General features: G+C 37.5%; 1 pseudogene; it reads right to left on the bottom strand.

Annotated features, from left to right (window-relative positions):
• Positions 1 to 7,544: 7,544 nt before the first annotated feature.
• On the bottom strand, positions 7,545 to 10,545 carry LOC124974528 (protein unc-13 homolog C-like; annotated as a pseudogene).
• Positions 10,546 to 15,100: the final 4,555 nt, after the last annotated feature.

Genomic DNA, 15,100 nt, shown 5'->3' with positions numbered 1-15,100 from the left:
CATTAGGGGTGTCTCCCTTTTTCCATGACCCTCCTCTGCAGCAGATGCACTGAGCGATTCTCATCCTCTAGTCTCAACAATCTCCTTGATCAGGAGGTTGTGTGACCCAGAGTTGCAGCACTCCTTAGAGAAGTCCTCTTATTCCCTGGGTTCAGGCTGACTTTGAGAGCAAGATACTGTTTTTTTTTTCTTGGCCTCTGTATTTAATTCCAATTTCTAAGTTTGATCTTAATCATCCAGCAAGCCAGTCTCACCAGTCATACAGTAAGAGTACTGGGCTTTAACTTTAATGTCCATAACTTTACAGTCATTTACCCTTTTATTAAAGTACTACCACATACTATCTGTTTTGAAGGTGATGGCCTATTATCACAAGTTACCTAGCTTGTATGTTCAGGAAGCAGCTCCTTCTGCAAAATAGTAACAGGCAACAGTTTTACAAAATGAAATTAGCAAGATTAAAAACATATTTAGCTTGTATAATAGTTACCTTGAATTTTGGCTGAGTTCTAGATTATATACCCTGTTTGAGATCACAGTAATCTTTACAACAAACATCAAACTTTTGAGCACAACTTTAAATGAGTTAAAGTCTGGCTTACTTTGGAATCATTCTAACATGTAGCAGGGTGAGACAGAGCCTTATCTCAGGTAAGGCAGGACTCTTCACAAGTCTTAAGTAAAATGTTCTAATCCTAAAACTAATTTTTGCCCCTTTTGTCATGACCAGCATGACCAAATTTTCAAGTTCAGTGAGGGTCAAAGGAGTATTAGAAAATAAAGGTTTATAAACACAGATTTTGAAGATTAAACTGAGATCAGATGGAACTCTGTTCTCTGATGGAAATGCAGATCTAAAGAGTTATGTTAGCAACATTTATACATGTCTTATTATTAAGTTAAAGACTATGTAAGCATTATTCTTTGTTTTCAGGAGAGTTACAGAGACTAGACCATCTACATAACTTTTTCCCACAACTGTAAAGTGCAATGTTAGGAACTCTGTGTAGCTCTCAAAGAAGTCCACTGTCCAAAGTTACTGTAAGGTGGGCAGGGACTAGAGAAGGGAACTGATGAAACACTGGTTATCTAGCAAAACAATTTCTTTCTGCCCAAGAGCTGTGTGCCTGATATCAATGTAAGAGCTGATAGGACTCCTGTACAGAGCCTCCCCAGGGAGGCTACTGCCACAGCAGTTAGGCATCTTGTGCTCCTACACAGGAACACTCCCAGGCACCAGGCATGCTACAGTCATGAAGTCAGGGACCCCAATCTCAGTCATTGTTGTCCCATTTTTGCTATTGTGCATTATACTCTTTCTTAAATGTCATTTTAAGAAGTTTACATATATTGATTTCTGAGTCCCTATGAATATTAGTTAACACAGTCTAACATATCCAGAACAGGAATCAATCAAAGAAAGGCTGAGAGAGCTTTTAACTTTTCTTTTGTGTAGCAAAGTGCTTTCACCTTCTACAATATGAACCTTTAAACAAATCAGGCTGTCACTAACTCTTAGATATACATTTACATTTAAATGTTTATCTCAGTGAAATAAGTAACCAATTTTACATATACCTTACTGATAATATGTCCCATAATAGAACATTAAATGATAGAAATAAATCCCCAATAAAATTTACTCTTTAAGTTTAATATTACCAGTACAGACAAGTTTATTCTGGAGAATAGCAGCTTGACAAATTTCCTGCTTTAAAAACTTGTATACCTGGAAAATATGAATACATTTAATATACAAGGAGTGACCATTTCACAGTTACCTTGACACTTTAATCTTACTAAATTTAGTTTTTAAAGAAAAATTTAGACTCTGTAACATAGTACAATACTCTTAACAGTTGTTTAACCATAATTGTATAAACCCCAATTTTTAAGACTAATTGTTTTAAAAAATAAAACTTAATAGACACAAAGTTAAGAGTAAATTAGTGTTTCTAAGAAATCCTTGTTATTTTACCATATATTTTAAACTTTGGCTTATATCAGAACATTAGTATTTCACCTTAGGAAAAATCTTAAATAGCTTTAGCTGTCTCACATACACACAACCAACTTAGTTACACACAGACTTGTTGAAACTTGCCCTTTAATTACACACAGACTTTCTTAGCACTTACTTAGACCCTCATGTATTCCATCACACAGGCACTTTCTTACCCAGAAACATTTTCTTTTCCTTTTTATTAAATATATTTCCAAACCCAGAACCTTTTATTCTCTCTTTCCTACCTGTTGACCCCTTTCTGTTCACATTCTGAAACAACTCTAACTGAAACACAGTGAAAGGGGAGATGGTAGCTCTAAATCCAAGTCTAAGAGCTCCTTGGAGCTTTGCAGAACTGGAGGGGGAGCAGGGGGAAGTGGTAAGGGAGCAGATGGAACACTCACTCTCCGAGTTGAGGTTTTATCTGTTAGAACATAACTCTTAATAACCTTGTTTTTAGTAATGACACAAAGCAATTTTAAACTCTTTTTAATTTACCAACCTATGAAAACACCAATAATGTTTAAGTATGATACCCCATGGAATTTGAGGAGTTAAGAGTACCTGATGTTATTTAACAATGAGCATTTTAATTTTGCAAATTAATCAAATGTCACCAACATACACATTTGAGTAATCCCATACATGTTAACTCTAATTCTCTTATTCTGTAAAAACCAAGAAAGCAGGCAGGTGTCCTGAACAGTATTTGCTGTCTCTTTCCTGTTGAGGAAAAGTCCTAGAAACAATTGATATTAGACATTGTTTAACATTAACATTTCATTAGTTTGACCACCTGGAGACTTGCAAGTTATTTCTAAAGATATTTTACTTTTATTAGTTTACCCAATTTAAATTGAACCTTTTTAAATCACGTGAATAAAAGTATTTGGATCCATTTTTAAATTTTAATTTTAGGAGCGCTCAGTTTTGATGCAGATAAGACATAACACCAGACAGTACGACATACAAATAACACAAAATCAAAGGCCTTGTAACTTTATAGGTGAATCTCCATTGCAATGTAACAGATGTTCAAAAACTTTAGTTGAATAAAAAATAGAACTGATCAAAAAGAAAAAAAAATCATTAACCTAGGTATGCAAGATCAAAATTATGAGCTCAAAAATACAGCATTAAAGAAAAACAAAACAAAACAAGAATCCTGGAAAATGAATTAGTTCTGTGTAGCAACCCAGAAGTTTAAAACAGACACCCTTTTGTTTTCTTTTTCTTATCTTCAGGTTACCCCCCTTTCCCGCTGAGACTGCTGCAGTCTACATTCCAATGCAGGCTTCAGCAAGGCCAGGCAGGGGGGAGGGAGGATCACCCAGGACTTTTTTTAACCCTTTTTTTTTCTGGTTGAGAAATCAGGTTAGGTTTGAATGCAGAAAATCACAAAACATTATTTCTTACTACTTTTGAGGAATGGAGCTGCTGAGCTCTCTGCCTAGGGGGATTGGAGTAAATAAATCTCTCAGGAACAAGGAGAAGGACTGCAAAGTACCCTGCAATGAGTATCCCTAAGCCTAAGATTGGATTAACACAATGAAGAATTTAATAGAAGGCAAGAGTAAAGACCATATAGTACAATACACAAACAGACAGACACATAGCATGCTAAATCAAAAATTGGCTAGCTGGTATTTTGTAGTTTCCCAGGTGCCACACAAAGCCCAAATGGGACAAAGAGTTAACCAGATGCGGCCAGTCGTCCGAATGCAATACTGAAGCTGCCCAGAAGCAGCGCAGACTCTGCTCAGAAGTGACAAATTCACCCAGATTGCAGCACAAACTGCTCAGAATGCAGCACAAGCTGCTCAGAAGTGACAAATTCACCCAGATTGCAGCACAAACTGCTCAGAATGCAGCACAAGCTGCTCAGAAGTGACAAGTTCACCCAGATTGCAGCACAAACTTCTCAGAATGCAGCACAAACTGCTCAGATGTGACAAGAATGTCACCAGATGCGACGAATCGCCAGAATGCAGCACCAGCTGCTCAGATGTGACAAATGTCACCAGATTGCAGCACAAACTGCTCAGAATGCAGCACAAACTGCTCAGATGTGACAAGAATGTCACCAGATGCGACGAATCGCCAGAATGCAGCACCAGCTGCTCAGATGTGACAAATGTCACCAGATGGGTCGAGGGGACGTCTCCCGAGACCCTGCTGGGGTCCTACAGCGCGTCCGCCAGGACTGTGCCAGCCCAGAACCAGAGCCTGCAGGCAATTCAGACCAGAAAACACACGGCAATGCCTTACTCACCGGTGGAAGATGTCACTTATGACTCTATGATCAGGTGTCTGGGTGGGCTTGGGGATCCCGGACGAGCCCCCATATGTTGTGCCCAAAGGCTTGAGACCCCACAAGGACCACCAGAGACCACGATCAATGCAAGCAGCAAAGAGTCATTTATTAGCGAGTTCGAACCCGGTCCTCTGCGTCCTTAATCAACGACGCAAGGAGAGAGGCCCCGAGCCCTCGTCAGCAGGGTTTTTATAAGGAAAAGCAAGCAGTTTTACAGTGTTCTTCTAATTGGCTAACATTCGAACAGCTAAACCTCCACTGGTTGGGTCCGGTCAATCTATTTGATTTTCATTGGGTCCGGCCAGAACTGGACGGTCCTAGAGGAAGAAGGGAGGAGGGAAGGGGTGAACTATTCAGGAGCTGAGTCGGGGCTAGGCCCTGCTCTCGTCCTTGACGGATAAGGTCTCCAGGCAACTGCACATTCCTCGGACAAATATCTCTTAACAACCTTGGTAAGCACAGGGGCCCAGCAGTCCTGTTTGTCCTTGAGACAGTTAGCAGCACAGATACCACCCTGCTCTCAACAGGCACAAAAAACATCATGACAATTGGCATCTCATTGGAATGCTCCGAGCAGAGAAAGGGCCTGGAAAATATCCTTGTTTGGTTGCCCTTCCTTCTGAAGCATATTGGTAGCATAGGGTGGGAAAACTGCCTGACAGCTACCAAAGGGAGCAGAGATGTCCTTTAAAATCTAGGCTACTGCATCCTCGAGGGTAGTCAATCTGGTGCTTTTCAGTAACCAGAAAACATCTTAAAGATGTGTGTGCTGATTTCCTCTAGGACAGATGATATCCAACGTTCCATTCAAAGTTGGCACATAGGATGACAACAATCCAAGTTCAAACTTGGTAGAGGGGTCTAAGTCCTCTCTTGCCAGGTCTACTGTGTCAGGTCACACAAATATCTTTTCTCTGTTTTATAATTCTTCCATTTTTAGTACATAGTTAACCAAGTACATTTGTGTTTTCAAGAAGTGCCACTGCATGACTAGATTTGTTAGCTAGTTGAAGGTCAATACCAGTAATAATGTACTTTGTAGAGACTTGCTAATTGGGAATTTTTATTTCTTAATTTTTAATAATTTTTGTGTATATTTAAAACTTACAACATAATGAGAACCATATAGTTGGTAAAATGGTTATTATAATAAACAAATTAACATATTTATCATCTTACATCATTGTTCTCTGTGTGTGTGTGTGTGTGTGTGTGTGTATAAGAAACAGCTACGGATTACTCATATAACATTGGTATACTCACTATTATTAACTATAGTCCTCATATTGTACATTATATCCCTCGACTTTGTTTATCCTACCTATCTGCTATTTAGAATTCTCTCACCTATAAATTCCATTTCATCTCCCTCCATTCCACTCCTGGTAACAATTGTTTTTTTCTCTATTTCTATATATTTAACCTTTTTAAAAATGACTCCCCATGTCGGTGAGATCATGCAATATTTATTTCTGTGTCTGGCATATTTTACTTAACATACTGTTCTCCAGTTTCACCCTTATTATAATAAATGGCAGTATCTTCTCCTTTTTAAAAGTTAAACAATGATCCATTGTTTATATCAGTTTCTTTCTTAAAATTTGAAGATTTGTTTATTTATTTAAAATTTGTGGTCGAGTGCTACTTATGATATTGACTAATATACCAAAAAGATGCCTTAACCAGTTGACATTAAAACATGTATCTATTACATCATAACACACACACACACATACACACACACACACACACACACACACACACAGAGTTTAGACTTAATTTATCCTTGAGTAGACTCTTCTGAATCAATAGCAAATAAAAAAAAAAAAACAATGTCAAACTTCTGGCTTCTATCCCTAGAAATTATCAACTTAATTTCAGCAATAAGGACAGGTAACCACCAAAAATTACTCTGATATGAGATAGATATTCTTCTAATATACATTCTGTTTACATAAAATTTAATTACTTCGCATTTTCAAATCAACTAAATATAGTTAACTACCCACTACCCCCTCACTGAAAAGAAAAAAATAACAGTCATATCCAATGTACACAAGATCCCCTTGACTTAATATTGTTCTTTAAATTATATAAACTCTCTTGTGCTACACAGATAGATTTTTAGAACAGAGAAGATTAATTGTGCTTTCAATTTTCTTAGGGCTTGAAACATTTTAACAATAAAGATATTTGATTATTCAATAATCTACCCATATTAACCAGAAAATAGCTAGTTTGGAGGCTATTGGTCAAGGTAAAGAAGCTGCAAATTATGAAGTAAGTGAAATATTATGACATTATTGCCCAAAAGCAAGTAAACTTGATCACATAAATCCACACCTTCATAAAATAGTATGTTGAATAAATATTTGAGATTAAGTAATAAGCATGCAAATAAAGGTTGTGAATACTGATGAAGTTTGAGAAGTAAAAAAATCACTAAATTCAGACATTTATATACAGCTACCACGTATATTATTAAAAATTGTTCTCCCAGGAAATTAAGAAAAAGTTTTAGATAAGGTGCTTTTCTCATTTCCATACTGGTGAAGAGACTTCTACTTCTCTCACAAAGAGGAAGCTTCACTGCTCTATTCCCTTAATTTATCCTCAGAAAATGCCTTGTGACCACTCAGGCACTGCCTGTGGCTTTGGCTTTATTGTTCTCCCTCAGCTGCATCAGCAGATGGTAAGGAAGTTTCTGGTGGGACTGGCTAAGATTGGCTGTGGAAACCCAACTTTTCCTATCATCAGACTCCAAATGGTGAATTGGATGGGAGGAGTGGTTAAGTCAGAGAGTTCATCTTCTCAATTTTTTTAATATTAACTGCACCTTTCTCCCCATCCCTATAAACCTAATGGAACCAAGGAGTAGACATCCAGCTGTTGTCTTTAAGGGGCTGTCCTTTAATTTCACTCCTCATTTTCTTGACAACTGATGCCACACTTTGTTAATATGAAATGGGGTTTGTGTCACGCCGAAGAATCATACTCTAATGAGTAGGGTTAAATTTGGAGCCCTTTTAATATGATCTACTTGAAATATGTTTTCACTTTAGATTATCAAACCCAAATTGTTGGGAGAGCTAGTTGCATGAAATCCAATCCTTCTCAAAAAAGACATGCAAATTCCTCACAAGTACACTCTTCATCCAGGTAAACAGAACACGCTCTAAGCAGCAACACTCAATGGCAAAACACTATTAATTCATAACGTAGCACTTAAGCATGAGTACCTCCAGCCAGAATCTTCTCTTCCAACTCTGCCATTTGTTTCTTATAGGCCCTTAAAGCTGCCTCTTTGAAAGAAGGATGGATTCTTTTTGGTATTGTGATTTCCACCAGTTGCTTAGGGATGTTTTGGTTTTCATCTTCCCTTATTTCCATTTCAGATGCTGGGTCATGTAAGGGTTCCAGTTCTTCTTCACTAACCACATCATCTGCCTGCCCATCATAACCCTTGTCTTGTGGGGTTTCATAGGGTGTTTCGTATGAAGGGTGATCATATTCCTGCATTTGTTCATCTCTTTCAGTAACACTAGTCCTGTTTTCTAGCTTAGCAAGGACTTGTTCCATGACTTTGTCACAATCTGTTTCATTATCAGCCACTGGTTCACTGTAGTCCTCCTCATCCTCTGCTTTGTAGTAGTAGGGCTCTGTGTAGACATCAGAGTGAAGGGAGGTACTAGATTCATTGGCAGTTGATTGAGATAACGTATGAAATCTTCCCATTAAAGAAGAGCCACTGTCCTCATACCCACTAAGACTGTGTGCTTTTCTTCCATACTACTTCCAAGGCTGATTTAGCTCTGTGGAGTGTAGATACAAATTTTGGGAAGCTGAAAGTCTTATAATAAAGGTCAATGCTTAATTGACTATGCCAAGATTTGGGTGGGGCATCCTCTGAATCATCACTTCGTAGTTCACTTTGACTTTGATACATCATGGGCAACTGGCTTTGGTTTTGGTACAACTCATTAGAAGTAGTTTCCTGATACAAATCATATTGGTCAACCCACTGGCCTTGTGGTTTATTATCTAGGCCATCTCATGGAGAAGAGTTGCCATCCTGGGTTAAATCAAAGCTTTCAGAGTCATCTTGAATGTCACTGTGACATTTTCCCAAGTCTTCTAGGTCTTTATTGAAGACATCCAGCTGTTGGTCAAATAAACTGTTTGTGTCATAATCAAAAGCTTCCTGGGTGGATGAGTCTAAACCTAAATCAGCTCCTTGCTCTACTTGATTCCATTCCTTCCATGGGGAAAAATCCTCAGGGGAAGAGAGCTGAGAAAAACTGTAATAACTTTGGTCTCCAGATGGACACACCATGCTATTACAAATTCCACTATCCATAGTTTCTGTGTTCTCAGTTTCACTCTGTACTTGGACACCTTGAGCACTCTCATTCAAATGCTGGTCCTGAGGACTGTCATACAAGGTAGGTACACCCTCCTGTTTTGTCTGCCAAAGCTCCTGGTCTGAAGATGATAAAAGGGAGCTCCCATTAGTTCTAATAAAATACTGATTTTCTGAAAAATCTTCCAAGTAAGACTGACACAATTTGGAAAAATCTGACTCAGAACAACTAAGTTTAGCAGTAAAAAAATCACTCTGTGAATGCCAGAGAGGCATTGCATCTGCATATTGGGTTGTGGTTTGCTTTTCCAAGTTATTTGATTCTGGCAATTGTGAGGGAATTTTATCATAATCTGATTTATTTGGACTATGCTATTAGCAGTTTTATTCTTAGATCTGGCACTGTGTGATTTTGAACTTGACTTGGAAGTACTTCCTTTTGTTGGAAACTCTGGTTTAGAAAGCACAGCCTAACTTTTTCTATTGAGGTCAGATTCTAGCTCTCCATCACTGTCATCAGGTGACTGCCAATTGTTCTTTTCGGTTTTGGGCTCTGGAGTAGAGAACTTCATATCCATGCTCTCATATGTTTGGGAAGATGGAATTCCTTTCTCTTTTCTTTCTCTGATATCATAAGTCAGAATATTTGATGAGATTCCAATGCCTGTACCCTTGAGTTTATATGATTTTTTAAAGACAGAATACTTTGCTGAGGGGTTTCAAAGTATACAAGTATGGGTCAAGGTTTTGCATTTGGGCAGTCCCTTTGGTGTCCAATCCTTTGAGCAAATTCAATTTTAATAGCATTTGGTGCACCTGAGAAATCCATTTTATCTATTAGAATTTGTTACACCACACTTTCAATATATTCAAATCTTTCTTCAGGCACATTTAAAAACCTCAGGCTTGCTTTGCTACCCATATGACCTGTTTAATATAATCATGGATGTCTCTGGTTTCCCTCCAAGACTGGACAAACCCTCTATGGAGCTGTTGGATTTCACTTTGCACTACCTCCACACTGCTAGAGATCTCATCGATGGAGTGCTTGAGAGCACTGACATGCCCTCATAGTTCAGAAAGTTCTGTTTCAATTTGACTTATTCCCTGAATTTCCTTAAAGATCATTTCCATGACATCATGTGTTTGGCTAATGCAGTCAGAGGAACTGAACCCTGGCTCTAGAGCATTTGTCTTTGGTTTTCAGGCAGTTCTTTCTAAAGATTTGCTTCTTATTCCGCCAGACTTCTTCATGGTGCTCAACTCTGAATCCGAGGAGACACATTCTTGACTCTTTTTCCATTTCCTTAGCTTTTATAAAGCCCCAAGTTTTAAGCTATGCAGAGTGCACTCCCCATCAGAACTGCCCTCAGAGGGTGCAAGACTGCTCGAGCTCTTCCTATTGTATCTAACTGGCGTGGTGTGTGCTGACTGTAACTGGTTTTCTGTACTACTTCTTAGTTCATTTAATGATTCTGAGTAAGAGCTCTCAACTGAAGATAGCTCTTGAAACAGATCCTCATTATCACTGTTAGTTACATTAATTTTCTTTTGTAGACCATTGGCAATAACCACTCGGTAACTGAATGTTGGTGAGAAGGAAAAGTCTTTATTTGCATCGTCTTCTTCAGTAGATAAGTTGTGAGTGGATGAACACTTTTCAATCTTCTTTACAGTGCTTTTCAAGGTATTAGAAAACTTGGGGGGTTTGGTGTGACCAGCAGTAAGAAAATCTTGATCCTTTTTTTGCTGATGAGTCCCTTTTTTTTTTTTTTTGGTTGTATTTCCAACTTTCTTTGTACATATTCCTTTGCAAAGATTACATATACAAGGTAAAATCAAACTCTTGATAAGATCAGACACCATGGAGAGAAATTAGTGCAAGCTTTTCTGCTCCAACAAAGTAAACAAGGTATCAGAATGAAAATCGGTAAAACCAATGCAAGCATCACTATTCAAATGTTCTTTGAATCACTCAAATAGCAGGAAATGCAACTGTGGCTCTGCCACAAGGTCAGTATCCAGTGAAAACCAGAAGCAAAACTCCATTTGTGAAAGCACTAAACTCCAGAATCTATAAAGAATACAAATAACCCAATCAACAAATGGGCTAAGAAAATGAGCAGATACTTCACAGAAGAAGATCTACAAGCAATTAACAGATACATGCAAAAATGTTCATCATCTCTAGTAATAAGAGAAGTGCAAATCAAAACTACCCTAAGATTTCATCTCACCCCAGTTAGAATGGTCACTGTCAAGAATACAAGCAACAATGGGTGTTGGCAAGGATGTGGGGAAAAAGGTACACTCATACATTGCTTGTGGGGTTGCAAATTGGTGCAACCACTCTGGAAAGCAGTATGGAGATTCCTTAGAATACTTGGAATGGAACCACAATTTGACCCAGTTATCCAACTCCTTGGTCTATACCCAAAGGACTTAAAATCAGCATATTACAGTGACAGCCACATCTATGTTTATAGTTGCTCAATTCACAATAGATAGATTGTGGAATCAACCTACATTCCCTTCAATAGATGAATGGACAAGGAAACTGTGGTATATATACAATGGAATATTATTCAGCCATAAAGAATAATAAAATTATGGCATTTTCAGAGAAAGGAATGGAGTTGGAGAATATCATGCTAAGTGAAATAAGCCAATCCCAAAAAACTAAAGGCCAAATGATTTCTCTGACAAGTGGATGATGATACACAATGAGGGGTGTGGGGGGAAGGAAGAATGGAGGAAGGATGGATTGTATGGAGGAAAATGAGGGGTTGGGGGAAGAAAAGATAATAGAATGAGACAAACATCATTACCCTGTGTACATGTATGATTATGCAAATGGTGTGACTCTACTTCACATACAACCAGAGAAATGAAAGTTGTACTCCATTTGTGTAAAATGAATCAAAAGAAAAAAATAACTTAAACACTTCTTACCTTAGATATCAAATATTCCAATCATTTACTAACCCCCTTAACTAATATTTCCCACTGATTCAAACTATCCCATGAACTGATCTTCATCTAATTTTCCTTAAATATTTCCTTCTTTTCATTTTCCCATGATGGAGGATCATATATCCTCTACTCTAGGGCATTTATGGTCCCATGGATGCACTATGTTTATTGCTTCATTGTTTCTTTATTATTGTTCTTCACCCTGCCTAGAATATCCTCTGTCTAATATGTTCTCAAATGATTCAATGCAAAAACCAAGATTTGTCTTTTCCACAAATGTTTCTTTACTGTTATCTTTTTATAGTCATTATAATCTGAACCATGATATTAAGTCCTTTATTTTATAATTGTTTACTAATTTTTTTTCATTTTTTAATGATTACTGTATGTCAGACACTGCCTTGTGTGGATCTGCATATATTTACTACATTAATATTGGATAGTTATCTATTCAGTAAGTTATGTTGTTAGTCTCCATTTTGCAAATGAAGAAACTAAAGCTGACTACCTTCTCAATACCACATAGCTAAGAAGTCATGCAGCTAGAATCACAACCCAATTTGACTGGCTTCTGAGTCCTTTCTCATAAACACCATATTATAGTACTACTCCTAGGAGGATAAACCTTAAGGAGTGCGTGGTCACTGATACAGTATATTTCAGGAACTTCGCTCTTAAGAAGAATCTAGAGGAGCCAAGATGGCAAAGTCATTGTAAGCTATACTTCCAGCTCCCTCAAAGGCTCAGAATTAAATCAGCAGAACAGATTCTCAGAAAGGTGGATGAATGAGGAAATTCACTGAAGTTCAATATTGGACAGTTGAGAGACTTAAATCCAGAAATTCTGGCCTATGGAAGGGCAAGAAAGACTACATCAGCACTGAGTCTGTTGTGACATTGCCAGGGCACAGAGGAGGGTAGGGGTAATACAAGGGGAAAGAAAAACAGATAAAATGGACAAATTTGGTGCAGAAACAGCTGTAGAACAAAAAGACAGTCTTAATTTAGCTGCCCCAGGAGCTGGGCGGCAGGCTGGTACATGGGAAATGTTCTCTGTTTCCTAACTTACAAGTAGAGGGCTGTGAAGTGGAGTCATCTTATAGAGGTCACACCTGAGTTTGCTACTGGATATTGCAGCAATTATTGCCAAGCTGTACCCACCAGCATATACCTAGAGGACAGGTGTGGTCCAAGTAAAACACTACTGAGGCAGACATAAAGATTACATGCAGTGAGATTGAGGTCATGATATGGAAGGGAGTATAGTTCACTTTCCCTTTGAGATCACTAGCTAAAGGTAGGCATGCATTATTACATGTGAGAACTGGGCCTAGAAAGGCCATTGTCATGGATGGTAGCATGAATAGGACTGGCTGTGTCCTGCCTACCAGGGTAGTTGGTTGACCTACCCTCTAAGGAGGATTCTCAGGACTGAGGACAACCAAGACCCAGGCACTCAGAAGTCAGCTGGGCCCTGGAGTTTTATCAGTCTAACCTGTGGAGAGTAGACTCCACCTGACACATCCAGAACCCAGTGACAGTCAATAGAATGTCCTGTTCAGAGCTCAGTATCAGCCAAGCCTTGGAAGTGTATTAATCTGATCTGTCCAGAGTAAACTCTAGTAGCTCCCATTCCTCATACCTTGCTGGTGATCAGGGAAGCTGAGAGCCATTTCAACCAGCTTAAGACACAGCTGGCAGCCTGGCAAGCAATGAAATAAGAGGAAGGCTTAATGAGAGATCTCTTGCTCTCTCTAAATGGTGCATAGCCCAAAAGGACATGGAAAGAAGTACAGATTGGCATGGGTAGTGAATAGTCACTCTTGTTTGCAGTTTTGATCACTTTAGTGGAGATAATTCTTTCATTTCTTATTAAGACTTTTTTTGTGTTTGCTGATTGGTTCATACATATATTCACATATATATTCTTTTTTATCATTTTTTGTTTTTATTATTTTTATTGGCTATTCTTTTCCTTCTAATGTTCAAATTCTCTTGTTCTATTTTTATTTTCTTTAAGAATTACTTTTTCTCTAATCACAACTTTTACTTTCTACTTTTCTTCTGCTTTTTTTCTTCTCACTTGTTGAACATTCTAATATTTATTATGCCTTTCTATCCTCATTATCTTCTCTTTAAAACAACTGGATTTTTCTGCCTCCACCATTCCAATTGTTGTGATTGTGAGTGTTGAGGATGTTTTAATTGGTACCTGGCTTTTACTTCATTGCTGTATCTGGTTCACTCCTATTTATTTTTATTGTTATTGTTCATTTCTCACTTTCTGCAAGATAGAGGGGATTGAGCACAACACTTGAATTTGTAGGGTAGTTGCTCTTACTCCTCCTAAGGCTCATAATTTACTAGCAACTGACTCCAAAGATATCAAAGTGGATGAAGTATCATACAAAATTATTCAAATTAAAGTTTATGAAAAATAGTAATGAATTCCAAGAGAACATAGAAATATGAGTGAATGCTTTAAGGAAGACAATAAAGGATATGAGTGAAAAATTCAATCACGAAATAGATATTTTAAAAATCAACTAAATAGAAGTATTAGAAATTAAAAGTTAAAGTCAAATAAAAAAATCCGTGGAAAGCCTATCAAGTAGACTAGATCAAACAGAAGGCAGAATTTCAAGGCTAGAAGATGACTTTGAATGAAATAGTAACAAAGGAAAAAAGAAACAAAATATATAAGGCCTATGGGACAACATTAAAATAACTAACTTAAGACTTGCAGGTCTTGAGTAGGAAAGACTAGAAATATAGGTTAATGAAACAGAAAACCTATTTAACACAATTTCCAAAATCTTAGGAATGAAATGGATACCCAAGTAATTGAGTCATTTAGAATCCCAAATAGACTAGAAAAGAAACTCCCTATGATATAGTGTAGTAAAGAAAGAATAGTAAAAACATCAGAGAGAAATACATGTCTCTTATAAAGGAAAATCCATCAGAATAATATCAGATTTCCCAAAAGAAACTCTGAAGGCCAGGAGGGCATGGAATAATATATTTCAAGTCCTGAAAGAAAAAAGTGCAACTTAGATTGCTATATCCAGCAAAGGCATTTTCAGAATTGTAAGAGAAATAAAGACCTTTCAAAATAAGCATAAATTAAAGGAATCCATGACCATTAAGCCAGTATCGCTAAAGATACTTAAAGAAATTCCATAAATAGAAGAGAAAAACAAGCAACCACAAGGCCACAAAAAATAGTAAATCTCAATAAGAGAGTAGCTTTTCAAAGGAGAAATAGTAAAGTATCAAACTAATAAATAACAACATGACAAAGTAATATTGTTCAATAATGACCTTGAATACAAATCACCTTAATTAAAAAGACATACTGATGGAGTGGATATAAAATCAATAATCAACTTTTGTTGCCTACAAGAAACACATCCCACCAGCAAATCATACATGAACTTAAAGTAAG

This window comes from Sciurus carolinensis, unplaced genomic scaffold, assembly GCF_902686445.1.
Source record: "Sciurus carolinensis unplaced genomic scaffold, mSciCar1.2, whole genome shotgun sequence".
Lineage (NCBI taxonomy): Eukaryota > Metazoa > Chordata > Mammalia > Rodentia > Sciuridae > Sciurus > Sciurus carolinensis.
This window is presented reverse-complemented; position numbering and strand designations above follow the sequence as displayed.